The sequence below is a fragment of the Melopsittacus undulatus genome, chromosome Z (assembly GCF_012275295.1).
Source record: "Melopsittacus undulatus isolate bMelUnd1 chromosome Z, bMelUnd1.mat.Z, whole genome shotgun sequence".
NCBI classification, from domain to species: Eukaryota; Metazoa; Chordata; class Aves; order Psittaciformes; family Psittaculidae; genus Melopsittacus; species Melopsittacus undulatus.
This window is the reverse complement of record NC_047557.1, coordinates 56477403-56492964: the sequence shown is the minus strand read 5'-3', so window position 1 is coordinate 56492964 and position 15562 is coordinate 56477403. Positions and strand designations below refer to the sequence as shown.

Here is a 15562-nt window from a genome sequence, read left to right as displayed (position 1 = left end):
CAAAATTGAGCACATGGAACTTATGTGACTTGTTCTGGAAACAGACGTTTTTCCAGACTGAAGGATGTGAAAACTACTTCCCCATCTAATGTGATTCGGTACATCTGTGTGTGATTACTTAAACATGTTTCAGACAACGGAGCAGCACAGCCAAGTCTCATAGAAGTTACATTCATTGAACTATATCAGACATGTGATCTTCCCTAGACCCTCAATATTTGCCTTTTTCTAAGATTTACTAAAGATTTCACAGATTTCCTAGTTAGAGCAAGAGAGAAGAACTGAGAATCAATTATATTAGCCTTGAAGAAATGATAAGTGACTTGACTGTTTCAGGGCTGAGCAAGCATGTCTGAAGTCACTAACAGAAATCAAAGCACCTGAAAACAACATTGCTGCTCTAACTTCATCAGTTCCCTGAAGGTGGACTCAGAAATACTGGGATTTTTTTTTTTTAACGTGTGTCATCGTTTTGCTGTCAAAAAAATTCCGTCTCATGCACAGATCAGCCTTTCCTCATGAGCACAGGACTGCTATTTTCCTTCAGTCGTCAATAGCTACAGTCATCACTGAGATGGTCCTAACTCAGCCAATCTGAGTAACCATGCTAGGTGAGACATTTTTACGGAGGCTAGGCATGGTAATTCCCAATTTGCAGATGCAGTAGCTCTTCCCACCAAATGTCTTCATACCTGGACCATCCCTCTGAAACATGCTCCTGCATGCTTGAGGTAGTAGGTATCACCATGGAGATGTAAGTCCTTTCAGCTCATCCTTTCCTTGAAGCTTTGGTGATTTAGAAATTATTCTCGGTTGTTACAGTGGTATCTGAGCAACTGTCCGAGCAAGGACAGGGACTGTGGACATGTGCAGGCAGTTCCTGCCCAAAGAAGCTGTGTAAAATCTGGTTTATGATGAAGCTACATAAGGAAAGCACATTGCCATAGCAATAAATTCTACATTGTGAAGACCTGCTTTTCAACTAGTGGGTCGTGCAAGTCACCCCATTTCTGCCACCAGGGGAGGACACCGGTGCTGTCTGAGCATGCTGCATCAACCTTGAAGCTGGTCTTCAACCAGATGCAGCCTGTCCACAGGCAGGAAGCTATCAAGACCTATCACAGCACTTAGTGTATGGATGTTTAACCAGGTATTAGAGCTCATAACGGAACATGCTTCTTGGTTACCCTTGCAACCATGTGGTAGCTTACTTTGAAACCAGGTATGAAATCAAGCATTTTCCAAAGTTGATGGCCTGCTGAATACCTAACAAAACTTTTGAAGCCTAGCCACTGTGCTAAATCAGAGGGCTGAGTAAAAACCCAAAGACAAGTATTGTGTGGGGCCAAAATATCTTGAAACACACATACATACATACATACATAACCATTTTTGATACAGACACACACACACAAAGCATTTGACTGCTCACACCAAAGCTGAAAACCCTTCTAATAACAATACCTGTGATACAGCAGATATGGTCAGTAACTGTGGAAACCAGCATCACTACTATGTTAATGGTACACAAGTGAGTATCTGACTTGAGGATAACTATCTCTGCTGCTTTCTGGTTCCCTGGGAGGCATATGAGGACTTTAAATGGGCTTGGTCTTTCATTACGGGCTTTTCTACTGCTGGAGGCATTGCTGACTTGCCTAGCTGTAAGCAATCTCTCTAGGAATCTCTCCAGGGGTTTGAAGCACCTAGCCATTTCAACTACTGAACACTTAAGTGCGGTACAGCATACACCGTCGTTCCACTTGATGCATGCACATGCAAAAGCGGCCTCTAGATGCTCCTGCAATCCAACTAAATCAGGCTATTCCAAAGTTAAGAACTGAGAGCAGCTGGCGGGAGGTGGGGGAAGAAGTAATTTGAACCAGGTTTTGTATAATAATATAACTCTTCTAAGTCTGGAAAAATATCCACTGTGCAACCCTGCCTCTTTTCAGCTATACGGGTTTGGTGAACCTACGGATTGATGCTTCCTGTAACTGTGGCTCCCGAAAGGTCCTTGCCGACATCGGCAGGAGGTCGGAAGACTCTCAGGGGAGATCTGTTTGCTCCATATCCATTGCACACCAGTGCTGGGCAGCCCTTGCCCCGAAGTCCCACACCGCCCTTCCTCGAGGTACCCTTCGCCACGGGCCGGGCTCCTGCCAGCAGCCGGGCAGCCGAGGGCACAGCGGGATGTCCCCGCTCATCGCGCCCTGCAGCCACCCTCCTCCCCCTGCGGCTGCAGCGGGGTAGGAGCGCGGCCCGGCGGGGCGGACCGGGGCGCACCTGGGCCCCCGCCCGGCAGAGGCGGGCGCAACAGGGCGGAGGGAGCCCGTCCTCCCTCCCTCCCTCCCACCCTCCCTCGCTCCCTCCCGTCCCTGCCCCCTCCCCCTCATCCCTCCCTCTGTGCGCGCCGGCGGCGGCGCCGCGGTCCCTCTGTTCTTTCCTCCATCCGCACCCGCGGAACCCCGCGCAGCGCCCGCAGGTAAGCGCCCCGCGGAGCGGATGGGACGGGGGAGCAGGGGGGTCCCGCCTGCGAGAAGTTGCCCGCTGCTCTTTTCCTGTGGGCTCTGTGTCCGTGGCGCCTTTTTTCCCTTCTTTTTTCGGCGGTTTGTTCAGTATTTCGGACAGTGGGGCCAACTTCGGCGGGTGCGCGGCAGGGTAAGGGGGAGGCGCAGCGGAAGGGGTCCGGTAGCGGACGCGTTAGAGACGGGCTTTAACGGGCTGCTGGCGTCGGGTCAGGCGGCTGTGTCTGCAGGACTAGCATCTCCGAGGTTGGCGTGGAGTAAGTGATGGACACTTGTTTGATTAAGGGACGCTAACAGTACTGCTACTGTTCGCTTACTTAGGGGCTGTCCTGATTTTTAACTTGATTTATTTATTTAATTCTTCTTTCGTGAAGACTCTTTGGATTTACTTACACTAAATTAAGGCAGTGGAAAAAGTCCTAGCTAAAAAAATGGTTGCCACCTCTCTCTCCTGACTTCCTCAGTCCTCCGGACGAATTTCCCTGCTAAAGTCAGATGGGAGCTACGTTCTGTGGGGTTCACAAGGGTAAAGGACAGGGAAAGGATGAATGGCAAGAACAAGGTGTGGAGTATTTAGGGAGAGACCGGGAGAGTAGGGAGCAGGGTGGTTGTTTTCGGACAAAAGCCATTAGCAAACTGAAGTGAGAAGAGAGAGGTGGAACCAGAGGGACCAAGTTTTTTCCTCTCATTCCTTTCTGCATGTTCTTTTTAAACAGTTCTAAAATGGGAACCACCCCCAAACACCTCTTCCTATGGAAATGAGGGAGAAAGATTTCTGCTTAGCCCTTTATCAGAAAACTGTTGCAATGTCTAAACTTTTTTTCCTGGTAAGTTTCTCTGTGAAGCAGCTCACACCTTTCTAATTTCAGTTGTCTGTGAATAAATGAGAAGCTGCTCAAATCCTTCCTTCCTTTTCCCATTATTTTTTTTTTCCTCCTTTGCTGTAGTTTTGGGGTTTTTTTGGGAGAGTCAAGGCTGAATAGCTTGCAGGAGTCCTTCTAGGCAACCTGTATTCCCAAAGTTTTGGGGGATTGGGGTAGCCACAGCCCTGCACTATGAAGAACTGCTGCAACTATGTTTTAAAAGAAAGCCTCTTGAATGCTAAGTCAGAGTTGGTGTGTTGTACCATTTGGTCTAAAATGAGTCACTCTCAGGTCTGAGAATCGTGTTTCAATTTGGCAGCCAGGACTGCGTGCCATGTAGCCTGTTACTCTTGTGCGAGGACGGGGTATACAGTAGTACTAAAATAATGTGTTCTGGCAATTTCAGTGGTCGATTGAAGTGGTGCTCTGTGTGCACAGGCGTAAGTGCACTTCTGTCCTGAAGCTCACTAATGCCGGCTGTAGGCGTGCCGTGTGCTTCTCCTTAACTGATATGCACTTGAATTTATGAGGCAACTTGATAGGCATGTGTTCTACTGTTGTTTTTATTAAATATTAACTACACAAAATCAAACGCTATCTTTCTCCAGAAAAGATTGACTCTGTCTTTCACCACAAAAGATTGACACTGTCTCATCCTGTGGAGTTGTACATGAACTGTGGTTGTTCTGGGTTTTCAGAAGCAAATAACAAAGTAAATGTTATTTAGGAATGCTGGGAAACTGTTTCGTACTCAGTATAGTGTTGTCCTTATCACTCTCTATTACAGGTTGCACTAATTAGACCCTGGCTGCTATAAACCTTGTTCTCGGAACTTACTAGAAATGGTACTGGCTGGAGAGAGGAAAATACTGACTGGTGCCTGCTTTCTTTTTCCTCCCCTCTTCCAAACAAATACTGAGAGTATAGAAAGGTTAAACACTTTTGAGACACAGCATATGGGAAATGCAAAATTGAAGTAATGCTATACTGAGCACCTGGCTATAATACATGAATACAATGAGCAAGTAACAGAAGATCTTATAATTGTGTGCAAAGATACTTACGGCTGCATGTTTTTTATCAGTAGCTGTGGAAGATTGTAGCAACTAAAATATAATTCCTTCTCTGCTAAGAAATGGGAAAAATAAAAATCTGCCTTTAAGTTGGTCATGCAAGTAGATGTCACCCAGTGAAACCATGTGTGAATCCAGGAGGGAGCATTTAGGAACATGTTTTACTCTGGAGCTGAAACTTAGGTGGGACTTAACATAGGATAGGCTTTTACATTGCTTTGATGGGACATTATTAACATCTTAATGAATAGTTATTTGTTTCTGAGTAGCTTCTCCATATTGAGCTTGCTTTGTCAATATTCAGAGGTTTAAATTAAAATATTAATTCTGAGTAGCTTTTGTCTTTGGGAGACTACCACCATCTTACCTTTGACTACCCAGTAGTTTTGTGCACCAGCTCCCAGAGGTAAGCTTCCTCCTCCAGAAGTCTGAAGAGCTGTCTTTGAGCACCTCTAGGTGGTGACCTGACAGTACTTGCTGATTGCTGTTACCTTGTCGATTGCTTTGCATGGGGCCTCTTTAGTGTAGGGGCACAGAGGAAAACTGAAAGCAGTTCTGTTGCCAACAGGGCTGCCTGAGGAGCTCTCACATACATTGCTCTTGATCTTGGAGGTGTCCATCCAAGGACATCTAGAAATTCGAGAATGGGAACAGGTTGTACTGTGAGGCTGTTGTCCTTTCCATTCCAAAACTGGAAGTTGTTACATTTGGAGGATTTCTTATGTTTCATAAAGGAAAGTGTATGTAATTTAAGGGACACTTCAGGTCAATTTAAATCCATCTAAATGGGTTATTTGAACTGCAGCCTCTACAAATAATGCCAGGGAGAAGACACATACAAATATTTTACTGAAAGGAGCATAAAGTAGACAATATTTTATCATATATTTCACTGCTTCTTCCTTAACAATGGGTATTATTCTTTTGAACAGTTTAGTAGTATGAGGAGGAAACAAACTTCTAAAAAGGTAAACACTGTGGTTGTATTAAATTAAACAAATGCACAGAAATTATCAAAAGGCAATGCTAATAGCTGAAAAAATATATTTGCACTCTTTTTTTTTTTCTTCCTCTGCCCTTTTCTTTCAGGTTGCTTTCTCTTCAGGTAAGAACTCATTTTAAATGTGAAGATTTAATGCTAATTGAGGTGGTAATGTCTTAAACTGGTAGTGATTATGTAGCATCCCATGTGTGTGTTTGACTTTGCTTTTCCATGTGTTGTGTGGTGATGTTGTGGAAATGTGACCCTTCTCAGTGGTGCAACATTAGGGCTGAACATACATATTCAGTGTTTGCTCTTGAGTTTCCTTCATAGCTAACTCACAATCTTAAGGCTTTGTTCATGGCACATAGATGTCAATGATAAAATCTGTACCAGCATGAACAGGTTTGGATCAGGTGCACGGCTGATGTGTTGCTTTGGTAGAAGACAAAATTACTCCCTAGACAGATGAAAGCTCTATCGAGGGAATAAGATCTGCTGTTCTCCTTACATTTCAGGGGACTTTTGTTTTTCTTCATTTATCTTTCAAGCTTTGTTACTTTAAAACAAGTAGAAGCATTGTCTGTGTGCATTCTTTCACCTAATTGACGTACTGAAGCAAATGAAATTGAACATCTGAAGCAGGTCAGGTGCCTTGTTTTTGATTTTTGAAGATAGAGGAGAATTCTGACAAGTGTCTGCTTTTGTATATCAGGATGTCTCCTACTCATCTATTGCTGTTTCTTGACTGCCTGGCACTCTTCTCCCATGCTCAAGCTGATTAGCAGCACACCTGGTTTGCAAAGTCTTGGCTTGGCTGATGGTTGCATTCTAGAATCAATTTTCATTTTTTTAATGACTGGTTCCTCTTATTCCTGAAAATGTAGTTTTCATCTGTGTAATATTTAGCACCACTAAGGAAAAGAAGCTATTTAGTGCCAGTTTGGGTAGCATACACTCATTCCTATCCCACATGGCAACTCTGTGATCATTGCGTTTTTCTAAAGAGCTCTTGAAAAAGACCTGTTGAGGTACTTAAGGCATTGCATTTCTCTACAGAGGAACAATAGCCTTGCTCGGATCACTGCATACTCTTCAGAATTTTCTGATAGGCACAGACTGGAGTAAATTGTTAAACACATTTTTCTCAGTTCTGCATATCCTTCCTACTGGATCTGGCTCCCTTCTTGACCCACATCATGTAGGCAATAACGTTACTGCACATCAGGTGAGTGCTGGCATATATACCCCCAGTTAAAGAAACATTTCTTCTTTAAAAGAAAATGAACCTTCTTGCTCTACTTCTGGCAGATGAAGCCAGCTACAGACCTGCATGGCTTCTGTGGTTCAAGGAGTCTGGGTAAGGCATGTGTGTCCCTGCCAGCAGCACTGCTGGGGTGGGAGGAACCACATCCCCCTTCCTCAGGCCACTTCTGCAATGAATAGCCTGCAGGGTGTCCTCCACTGATGCATGTAGAAAGTGTTCTGCTTTCCAAATGCCTTGAAGGTTGTTGCCGGTGGAGCTGGATGATGACCTGGCAGTTGTTGATGCTGGGAAACAGGAGGTAAGTGTCGCCCCTTGCCATTTCTCCCCTGCAAATCGCAGTGTAGTCTGCTGCTGAGGTGGTGGTAAGTAGCATGGATTGGTAGCAAAAGAAGTGCTTCCAGTTGTGTAAGTGGGAAGTCTGTATCTATTTTAGGAGGAAACATGTTTGGGGGCACAGGTACTCTATTGGTGAGAACTTCATTACAGATTTGTGCCAACTGGATTATTTTTGGTTTAAATTAGTTTAACTTGAAAGACATTATTTGGAGGTGCTTTCACCTTCTATGTAGAAATACAAAGGTGCCAGGTATGCAAGCCTAATACTGTTTTTCTGCTTTTGCTTCTACTGTGAATAGCTCCTGAAGTGGCTTTATGAAACTGCTGGAAAAAATGGTGATGAGCTTGATAGTTGATATAATAAACTTCAACTCTCTGTAATATACCAGCATGAGACCTACACACCATTAAGCCTTTTCTTTAGGAATTTATGTGCCACAGTGACCTTCTGAGTAGGGTGAATTTCACAGGCACTCTTTAGACAGTACATCCATGTATTTGCCAGTTCCAAAATGTATTGCATACTGCAGTGCTTGCAGAAGCAAGCAAAGAAACATTGGATTGACATCAAAGGCAAGATATTTCTGTACAAAATTGTGGGAGATTTTAAGAGTGGTAAAAATCTGGCAAGGGAAATGCATACTGGTTTTCATTGTAAGCCCCTTTCCCTCTTTCCTCCCCCTCTTTTTAGGGTGTGTATGTCAAATACGAAATAGTGCTAGTACATTATTTAGGGGAGCAGTTTACGTAGACTGTTCTTAAAGGTTCTTTGGCCATTTGGGGATGATTGTTTTCAGCCTGGATGGAAAAATGTATGTGTAAATATAGCAGTATCCTTTTTTTGGATTGTGAAGAAGTCAACTGCATCTTTGTTCAAATTAAATAAAAAGGTGTGTTGGATGAGTATTTAATGTTTAACTGCATAGAGAAATTTTGCTTGTTTTTGGAAAGGTGAGTGATTATTTAAGAGCACTGAGCTTAACACAAACTCCAGCAAAGACTTCCTGGTATCTGAGAAATCAAGGGAGATGATGTACAAGTCATCTATATTTTAGGTGGTTGTACTTCAGGCTGGTATTTGAAGGAAAGAAGAGATACTGCTAGTCTCTAAGGAGGAAATTGACTATGTACCTTGCAAACATGGCAAGTGTTGATTTGTTTGTTGCTGTAGGGCATTGGTAGATGTTCCATAGCCACTGGATTTCACTAAATGTTTAGACATGGATAGCGCAGTCTGCTTTCGACCCGTTGTGGACATCTCACCTGCAGGATGGTGTCCTGAAGCCTTGAGCTGCTGCTGGTGGCTGAGCAAGGGAATGGGGTGGTGCTGCGTAGCTGAGGTGTGAGAAGGGCAACATGCCTTCCCTTTCCCATCCCCAGCCAGGCTGTAGGTGTCACTGGGAAACTGGTGCAGATAAAGGCCAACCTTGTCTGCTGCTCATTTCCAAATCAGCTTTGCTGGTGGGAAGCAAGGTGGAAGAGCTGATCCTGGCACTGGGAATGCTGCCAGTGTGGCAGTCATCATCCCTTCAACTTGTGGCGCTGAGGCCTGGTGGGTGGTGAGCACCTCTACTCTCCTGCTGCTTTGGGCAAAGGCAAACCAAACTGTTGAGTAGTAGCACCAGCTACAGCTGCTGGCCCTCAGCTGGCTGACTGACCACAGGAGACCTCAGTGGAGGACTGCAGGTAAATACATCAAGCAAACAACTGTGTCAGGTCACCTTGCCCCTAGAAGAATGTGCTTTCCACTGGGAGGAACTGTGGCAGTAGTTATTGTGGTCAAAACACGGTATTCCTTCCATTCCCATGCCTGCATCAGGTACTTGTGGACTTTTTTGGTGGGTTCTGTTTTCTTTTGGTTACTGTGTTTAATGTTCAAAGAATAACATCTTAAATGTGATGTCTTGTACTTGAAAGATACTGTTATAAATGCCTATCAAGTTTAATGGTCTTTCCTTTTGCTTGTTCTCCCTCCTAAAATGTGGCAGATATGGAGAGCTGTAGAGATGAGTCAGGATGCCTTCGACCTGCCCTGAGCATGGTTTCTGCTCAGGGCTTTGAGAGCTGTCCTGGTGTGGCTGGCAACACATGAGGTTCATTTTGCTTTTCCTAAAGCTGTGGATGGAACTAATGAAAACTTCTCCTCAGAGCAGTGCATTTCCCTGTATAGTAAGCTTGCAAATTACACAAGACTTTTCCAAATTCTTTGCTCCACTAGTATCTCAGCTTCTTGTTTACAGCAGTTGTAGTGTCCTAGTTCAAATAGCCCATGCTAGGGGGACCGGAAGCTGACTGAAACTTCAGGGTATTACTGTGATCAAAGCAATTCTGGTAGTTAGTGAGTAGGCTTAAAATAGGGGTCTAGAATTATTACAATTTTGAAAACGGTTGATAGGAATAGCGTGGCTTAGTGCCTGGTTCTCCAACAAGCATGGTATGTTTCTCATGCAAAAGCACTCTAAGAGGTTCAGTCTAGATAAAAAAAATGCTGGGAGAGCTGTGCAAGCTGATGACAGCTCAATGACAGGAGGGAATTGCGTGGTTGTAGAACACATAAATGTCTTAAAACTAGTATGGCTGAACAAACACTTCTGCTGTGGTCCTGCAGATTTCCAGCCTCTGCATCTCCTCCACAGAGTTTCTTATGAAGCCAGTTGCCCAGATTTTAATGACGAAGTTCTGATTGAGAGACTTGCTTACAACTTTTTCAGTTCTTTTTAAATTTTTCCTAATGTGCTATGAAGGCTCTGTGAGGGGATTCTTGATACGATTGTTTTGGGAAAGTAGCTGCTTCTTTTCTTCAGGAGAGTGGCACAAAAGTGCAGGAAAGTCTTTGGCGTTCAAGCTGCATCCTGCTTCGTTGTGCTTCTGACAGTCATGTGGAAAAGGAGGGAGAGAAAATACTCGCTTTCCTTGGAGTTACCCAGGATAACGTGATGTTTCTCAGTTGACAGCAAACTCAAACGTGAAGCTGCTCTGCAGTTGCCTCCCGGAGTTGTGGCAGAAATCATTCAGTGCCCCCCATGTCTGTGTGACCATTCCACTTGTGGTTTGAGTAAGTTCCCCTGTGGGACCCTGCAGTGGGGACTCTTGCTGGTATAAGCTGTGCCTCCACTAGAGGGGGATGCCAGTATAGCTATACTGGCAAACTTTGATGATTTGGTTAGATTGCTTTACTCTTTCCAGCTGGCAATATTGACTGCTGGTTTAAGTGGAACATTCTTGGAAGAAGGCTGCTGTGGGACCCAAGGCGACGTCAGGACCCAACAATGGCCTTACAAAGCAGCTGACCAAGTAGCAAGCATTGGTTTTGTCAAAACCAGTATCAATTCTGCCAGTGTGCCATGCCATATGTTTGTACAGAATCATAGAATAATAGAATGGTGTGGGATGGAAGGGAACCTTAAAGCTCATCTGGTTCCAAGTCCCTCTGCCATGGCCAGGGCCACCCTCAACTACACCAGGTTCCTCAAAGCCCCATTAAATCTGGCCTTGAGCACTGCCAGGGATGGGGCAGCCACAGCTTCTCTGAGCAACCTGTGCCAGTGCCTCACCATTTTTATAGTCTTTATACCTAATTTAAAAATAGTTTAAAGCCATCCCTCCTTGTCCTATCACTACATGTGTGTATAAAAAGACCCTCTCCAGCTTTCTTGTAGGGTGCTTTTAGTTCCTAGAAGGTTGATAATCAGGTCTCTCCTGAGTCTTCTCCAGGCTGAATAAGCCCAGCTCTCTCAGCCTGTCTCCAGAGCAGAGGTGCTCCAGTCCCCTGATTATCTTCTTGGCCTCCTTTAGACTTGCTCCAACAGCTCCACATCCCTCTTGTGCTGGGTGCCCCAGAGCTGAATGCAGCACTTCGAGTGAAGTCCCACAAGAGAGAAGTAAATGGGGACGCTAAAGTTGGCCAGCCTAGGAGAGGCAGCTCAGCAGTGGGGGAGACTGCAAATCAGACCCAGCATGCCTAAGTGGGCTTTGTTCAGGGTCAGAGGAGCTCTGCATAGGCCTTCAGCTTTCGTGTTGTGGACACAGCTGGTGGGTTGCAATTGTGGGATGCCTAAAAAATCTCGTTTGTGGGTGGATTTCAGTACATTCTCCTTTTGTGGCCTGAATCCCTTGGACATCTTAGTTTATTTGTGTAGCTGCAAAAGAAAGAGTTTTAGTGGTTCCCAAGTAATGGTTTATGGCTTATTCTTTCATCACAAACTGTCCTAAAGAGGCTTTGAAGTGTGTGCGCATTTAATGCTTGTATCCATACTAATGTGCACTGAGTTCCAAGGGGAGAGTTTGAGGCAGGCTGCTACTTTTTCTTATCTTTTAAGAGTCCATTAGTGTTCAGTTGCATTTTTCTCCAATATGATTGTTTTTTCTTCTTTCTTGCTCTTTAAAAGATGTGCAAAAGGAGTGTATCTGAAAAGCAGCAATGCATACTAGGTAGTGCTTGAACACCAACATTTCCATCATTGTGTTAGATTTTTTTTGTTGTTGTTGTTATTCTGTTTTTAACACTGACTGCATTCTGCCTCCTGGCTTTTAATTTTCCACTTGGATCCTTGGTATCTCCCAAATATTCTCATTGAAGTATTTGTAGTCTCTGTTGGGCGGTATGTGTGCTGAGGACCTAATCAGAGAAGCTTGAGTAATCACTGAAGTATGGTGTGAATTTACAACAGCCTACTTAATTCATGTGACCTCTTGTATGCACTAAAAGCTTGTCTGCTAAACACAACTCAGAGTTAATCCAAGTAAATTCTTAAAGTGAATTAGCCAAGCTGCATGCTAATCCCCTGTGTTTACCTGGTTATTCAGATAGGCAGCAACTCAAGATGCATTAAACTTCACTTGATAATTGAGTAGGGAAGGGTCAGAGAGAAAGGTGATGAAATCTCAATGTTTTCTTCATCTGTACCCTTACAGGGCATATATCAGAACTGCTTTGCATTTATAAATCTTGAATTCATGGAATGATCAGCATGAGCTACCTGAGGCCAAAACCCAGTACTCCGGTGCAGCTCTCTTACTAAGCCCTACTGACAGCTGCTGCTGCTCCCAGGATATTTTGGGGAGTATGTTTCTTCCTGATTATCCTTAAACATTGTTCCTCAAAATCCCCAACTGTTTGGGTTGGGATGCTTTAGATGGTGGGGAATACAGTTCAGACTATGGAAACAAGGAAGCCCTTTCAATCTCTGCCAAGAAACTAGCAGCCATCCCTGATTTCATAGCATGGACTCACAAATTCTGGGTGATTGTCCCGAGCACACCAGGGACTCACATGGTGGGCAAGACATAATTACCATTCATTTGTCAACATTAAGATTTTTGCTGTTTTGAGCTACTGGGTTGGCTCACTCTCCATCAAGGCAAGATCAAAGGTAAGATCCTATTTCTGGGTCACTGCTGTCCATCAGATAAGTTTGTTTGTGGCCTTGGGAAAAAATAGTGATGTGACAATAGGGAATTTAAACCCTGTCATTAAGATAATTCTTTCTTATTGTCAATTCTGAATTCTTTCAAACTTCATTCAGCTCAACTATGCAAAATACAACACTGCAAAAATTGCCTGGAGAACATTCAGCTGAACTGATGCAGATGTTACAAAAATATTTCTGAAGCAGCATGACTGTTATTTCTAGTTTGAGGGGTTGATAAACATTTACTGTGTCTGCATTGTTGCTGGCCTGAACCATGTTAAGCTGATGCCTTGCAGTCTTCAGTGTGATTTTTTTGTGGGGGGTGGTTTGCAAATTTCTCTTTCAGATAAACTTAATTAAACTCCTGTTTGTGCACCATTGGTCAGGGTCCATGTAGGGCTATATTAGGATGGTACATTTGTAATTTGGGTTTTGGGGTTTGGTGTGCTTAATTATGGACTTCCTTGGCTTCAGTAGTTCCACATTATTGTATTTTGTGGTGATTCATTCTGTCTGAAGATTGAACATCTGTTTCATGGATCTGGGGTGGGAAAAGGAGTATTTGCTTTAATGCTGACCCCCCCTAAAAACTGTTTAGAGAATTGTGACAGTCTGTTATCATCCAGATGTTTTTTATCTAGTGAAAAGGATATTGCCTGAATGTTTAAATACAAGCTTGTTTCAGAAGAATGCCAGCATACTACTTGTTTTCTGAGGTCTAAACAAAAGGTAGAGTTAGCAAATGGAGTCTCTGTTACTGATCCTTGGAAGTGTCTAATTGCATCATTTTGTTTTTTCTTCTTGGAAGTAAATGTTAAATGTCTGTTTGTAAGTTGTTGAGAAGATAAGTTCTTTCTGCCTTTCCTGTTGAGGAGTGATACCATCCTGGTATCCTATATGGTGATTTATATCTTGATAGAAGTGACTTTATGTATTGCTATTGTCTTCTTTAATGATACCAATTAGTGCATTCTCATCCCTATTTTGCTTACTAAGTTAAATTCTGTCAACTACCAGTATGTGTTGTGAAAACCACTCCTTGCAATTCCAGCGTTCAGAGTAATTCTAATGAGCAGCTCTTTGCTTGTTTTAGTTGTTATTGCTGTTATTTATAATGAAGCAGGACAAAAGCATGCACCATATTTGCTTCTTTTAAACATGCACATGCACTCACAATGCTAGCAACAGCTAATGATGCATCTGAAAGGATGAGCTATCCATGGTGACTTTTGAACTTTTCTCCTTGCTAGTTAACCTCTTCAAATTTAATGCCTGTCATTAGAAATAAGCCATTTTAAAAGAGTTTCAGAAACTGTTTCAAAAACACTTATTTTAGAAATATTTGGTACTTTAGAAGTCATTATGATGAAAATGCAGATTATGAAAACACTGTCATATGACAGCAGCTTCCTTGTGGTTGTGCTGTGAGAGACCATCCACATTGTAGTTACTTGTTTACATAAACCTGAGCAGACTGGTGTTATTTTCCAGCAGTCTGTGTCCAGCTGTATTTTTCCTCTATTTTCCGATGATTCTTTCTTGAAGTTTAGAGTAGTAAAATAATGTTGACATTGGATGATGGCATGAATTATTACTCTGGAGTCTTCCTGGTTCATTTGTTTTTACTTGAAACAGAGACATTAGAAATACACTTTCAGGGATATCTTATTGTTCTATTACCCAGTAATTTGAAAAAACCCAGTGGAACTGCTCCAGCAGTTGTTTCTTGAAGCTGGTACTGTGGTTAGTACAGATGCTTTAAAGCAGCTAAAGGTTATTTTATCCTATGCCAACCTGATCATTCCATTGCAGAAGCTCCTAGTACATCTCACGAAACCTTCATGTACCAGCCAGAACCCCTTGCATTAAGGCAGAAACTCACTCATTTCACTGAGAGTGGGAAGAGGCTCTCCAGCCTTGTTGAGCAGAAAAGCAGTGATCATCTCTAAGCAACCCTTAACAAGCAAGCATTGATGGACATCATTAGAGAAGCTAGATTTCTGATAGATAATGCTTGAAATAAGTCTAGAGGTTTAGGATGATAATGGGAAGATAACCTGATGTGTTGGCTTTAAAACGGAAGCAATACAGATTTTTTTTATTTTTTTTTTCAGACAGAGCTCAGAATAAGCTTTTCAGAGAAGCAGTAGACTTCAAGAGAAGATGAAGTATCATTTTTGGATTTAAAACACCCCAAGAAAATGCTGCCCTAGAGATGTGAGTGGAATAGATACAATATAGAAATAATCAGGAAAAGAGGCAGAGCAAGTGAGAAAATTGCACTGGACGCAAACTGAGCTAGGTCAGAGAAGAAAAAATTAAAAAGGGCTAGTACACAAACTAAATGAAAGTGTTTGTTTTTTTTTCTTGATGGTAAATAGGATTTTGAGTCCTTCAGTGTATAACTGAGAAAAAAAGTACCCTATGTTTAATGGGGAAAAGGAACATGATTAATATGTGGACAGCACGGTGGTGGCACTATAAACAATAATGTTGAGATTTGAATAGAAAATGATGCCTCTTTTTTTTTTGTGCTGTTGTGTGCCTTGTGGGTTAGCTTGCTACCAATGTGGGTCCAGTTTGTACCATAATTGGCATGACTTAGCGTGAGAGTTTTCATGGCATCACATGTTACAATGTCAAATACTGTAGGTTTGTCCTTTCAAAATGTGTTTTCTGCTTATTGAAAAACGTGGGTTTTTCTTCTGATAACAAAAATCATAGTAGTTAAGATATGAATCCCCTAGAATATCCTGAGGGAAAGAAGTTAATTGTTTTGGACACAAGACTAGAAAGGTCAAGAAAAATTATTTTTTTATCAGATATGGTAATGTTTAGTTTCCTGCCTTCATGATGTGATGTTTACGTGCCTTAGAAAAGACCTTTTAAAGTGAGCATCTTGCTACCACTGACACATAGGAGGGAAGATTTTTGTTATATTTTCTTCAAGATACTTTTGGTCATCTCCATTAATCTGTAAAGAAGTGTCATGATGGGCCAAAGAGAATCCATTCAGCTTCCAGCAACACTGCCAATATAGTCTCTTCAAATACCTCTTGCCATGAGTAACCAACAAGAGGAAATTGCATGGGTACATGTTGC

The 15562-nt window shown here is 42.7% G+C and overlaps 1 protein-coding gene across 3 annotated transcripts in view; it reads left to right on the top strand.

Annotated features, from left to right (window-relative positions):
• The first annotated feature begins 2397 nt into the window (after nt 1–2397).
• LPAR1 (lysophosphatidic acid receptor 1) overlaps nt 2398–15562 on the top strand; it is a 69584-nt gene continuing 56419 nt past the window's right edge. Inside the window, exon 1 of one of the 3 annotated variants that reach the window (XM_005154844.3) lies at nt 2398–2485. The gene's annotated coding sequence lies outside the window, so the exon portion shown is untranslated. Of the gene's footprint in view, nt 2486–2734; nt 2786–14632; nt 14678–15562 lie in introns of those variants that run through there. The other 2 variants (XM_031054247.2, XM_031054246.2) reach the window with 2 other exon arrangements.